We start from the raw sequence: 3,302 nt of genomic DNA on the forward strand, positions 1-3,302 counted from the left end.
ATTGTTCAAAAACAGCTGAATTTTTATTAAGAGCTACGGGTTATGTAAATATGTGCTTATTTTCAAAGATTTGAATAATCACCTTGTAACAAGATCAAATTTGGTCTATGTTATGTCATGATTTTAAGGAATCTTATTTCAACCAGATATTTTCGATTTTGAGCCTTGTTGGCATTCTTGACAGGCATTCAAAAAATCAAAGTTTCAAACAATCTGGTCTGTAAAATTTCCAGTAAATCCTGTGTAAGACCCCTCGGCAGGTGTCTCACAATTCGACCGACTCCAGATGCACAGACTCCACTCCAATCGATGCAAAGAGCATGAGGAAGTTTATTACATTTGCAAATGGGCCATCTCAAAGTACAACAACACCCTCGGGTGCCGTGCAAAAAGAGAGGCCCCGATCATCAATCGCACAAAGTATTTAAGGCTTAAAACCACAATATTAGCATATTATGAAAAATTACAAAATAAAGGGTTTTTTCAGGGTAAAAAGGAACAAAGTACAGGGGGTTTCCAAAAGGGAACAAGTTATATGCTGTACATGCCTTGGGGTTTTTCCAATTTTTACTTGAGCAAGCAAGGACAGGGGGTCAACATGGTGTAACAGGACATGAGTTGGGTATATTTTCGGTTAACTTCTGCCTTTATAGTTCCTAAAACCTTAGCATAGTTCCTAAATCAGCTAAAATTCAGTTATCTTATGAAAGCATTTTGCAAGCAAGTTGGATTTTAAATTGGAACCCAGGATTGTAATCAGAAACATAAAACCTTAAGCCCCAAGTTCTTCCCCTTTTCCAGTCAGCAACGTTGGCTGCCTTTTTCCCTTTTTCTGTGAAGGAAATATTGAGGGGCATAGAGCAGTTGGGATCTCTCCCAGGAATAAAGTTACGGTGCACAGTAATCCAGTCCCAACTAGAGGAGGGTTTCCAATTTGCATGACCAGTGGTCTCACATCCCCAGGCCTTACAGTAAAAGGATTCTGCTCCCCCGCATCGCCTCTTTTCTTTAGTAGACCTGCCATCCTTAGGGCACACGTAAAATTCCTGTTGTTGTAATTGGCATCTTTTTGTCTTGGATCCACACCCAAGCCGCGGGGGGCCATGGACTAATGCGCCAGGGGCGAACGCGGCACCGTAAACCACAGGGATCCGCCCTCTAGCGGGGCCGGCAGGGTTTCCTGGGGTTTGGCTAGGTTCCCGTCTGGTGTATCCCAGGTGTCTATCCCTGCCACCAACCTGCATATATCAGGGTGTAGTGCAGGCCACCATGTCCCAGAGGGGGCCACGCGGGTAATGGACCACACGACCTCAGCAGTACCAGATTGCACCTCCCACGTGAGCCTCCCTGGGGCATGCAGGCCGCCCATAATAGGGGTAAGGAAAATTAAAAGTAGTACTAGACAGTTTTTAAGATTCTTATCTTGAGTGGGTTTTGAGTGCGTTGCAGTCTCCATTTCGGTATCGGCTCGTCGGCAGGGCTGTTGGTCTCTTGATTCTGTTCAGCTGCCGCCCTCTTGACGTGCAACACGTGAATCCAGGCGGCGATTCCGTCCACCTTTACCGCTGTCGGCGTGGTCAATAGTACTGTGTAAGGTCCCTTCCAACGTGGTTCAAGCGTCTTAGTCTGATGTCTGCGGACGTAGACAACGTCCCCAATCTGGAACGGGTGCGGGAGCGCGGGGCACTTGGACTGGTATACGGCAGTTAGCTGCTTCCCTATATGCTTATGAATTAGCTGCAAGGCATGGAAGCGGGTCTGCAAAGTAGAGGATGTTGCAAAAGAATCAATACTAGGTCCCAACAAATCTGCCGCAGGTGGAGGACCTCCGTACAATATTTCATAGGGTGTTAATCCACATACAGAAGGCGTGTTACGAGCCCTAAACAAGGCCATCGGCAGTAGCTCGACCCAGTCTCTAGTGCCAGTCTCCATTATTAATTTAGTTAAGGTCTCCTTAATTGTCCTGTTCATACGTTCTACCTGACCTGAACTTTGGGGCCTGTACGCACAATGTAATTTCCAATCAATCCCCAACACTTTGGTCACCAACTGACTTACCCGGGAGACGAAGGCGGGTCCGTTGTCTGACCCCAATACCTTAGGTAGGCCAAACCGCGGGAAGATTTCTTCTAATAACTTCTTGACCACAACTTGTGCCGTCTCCTTCTTTACTGGAAATGCTTCAGGCCAACCGGAAAAGGTGTCTACAAATACTAGAAGGTACTTAATTCCATATTTGCTCGGGCGAACCTCGGTGAAATCTACCTCCCAATTAACTCCAGGCCTAGCTCCCCGCATCCGGACTCCTTTAGGTATTTTAGAACATCTGGGATTCACCTTGGCACATGGGATGCAGGCCTCTATGGTCTGTTTTACTGCTGTGTTTAGTCCCAATAGAAAGTGAGAAATTTCCTCCCTATCCAGCAAGGTTTTTAGTTTCTTATACCCTAAGTGTGTCCATCTGTGTAAATCTTACACTAATCTTCTAGTTTCTTTTGCGGGCAGCACTACTTTGTCCTGTATTTTCCAGCTTTTAGTGGTCTCATCGTAGGTTCCTCCTAGCCGTTGTATGGCTGCCACATCTTGTTCTGTATAAGTCCACCTTGGCTCCTGGCTGGAAGGGTCCTGCGGGTCCTGCGCATCAATGTTTAACACATAGCTACTCAAGGCACTAGTTCTGGCCACCTCATCCGCCATCCGGTTACCCTGTGCCACCGGGTCCTCTCCTTTTTGGTGGCCTGGACAATGTATGATGCTTACCTTCTTTGGCCAGAAGAGGGCCTGCAGGAGGTCTAGGATTTCCTGTTTATTTTTGATTTCTCTGCCTCCTGAAGTCAACAGTCCCCTTCTTTTATATATTTCACCATGTACATGCGCAGTAGCGAAGGCGTATCGGCTGTCCGTATAAATATTTACCCTCTTCCCTTTTGCCTGTTTTAAGGCCTGAGTCAGTGCCACCAGCTCGGCTTTTTGTGCTGAAGTGCCTGGTGGTAAGGCGGAGGCCCAAACAATAGCCTTCCCGTTGACCACCGCCGCCCCTGCCCTCCTCTCACCTTGATGGAGGAAGCTACTGCCATCTGTATACCAGGTGTACTCTGCATCTGGCAGGGGCTGATCTGTCAAATCCTCGCGGGCTCCATGGACTTCAGCCAGCACCTGTTGGCAATTGTGGCTAACCTGCGTCTGGTCTCCCGGTTCCGGTAGCAGAGTGGCGGGGTTGAGAGAGGCTGTCGTTCCAAACCGGATGCGCTCGGGGTTGAGCAACATCGCCTGGTAGTGGGTAATTCTGGCATTTGATA

Source organism: Lepus europaeus, chromosome 14 (genome assembly GCF_033115175.1).
Source record: "Lepus europaeus isolate LE1 chromosome 14, mLepTim1.pri, whole genome shotgun sequence".
In the NCBI taxonomy this organism is placed as follows: Eukaryota; Metazoa; Chordata; class Mammalia; order Lagomorpha; family Leporidae; genus Lepus; species Lepus europaeus.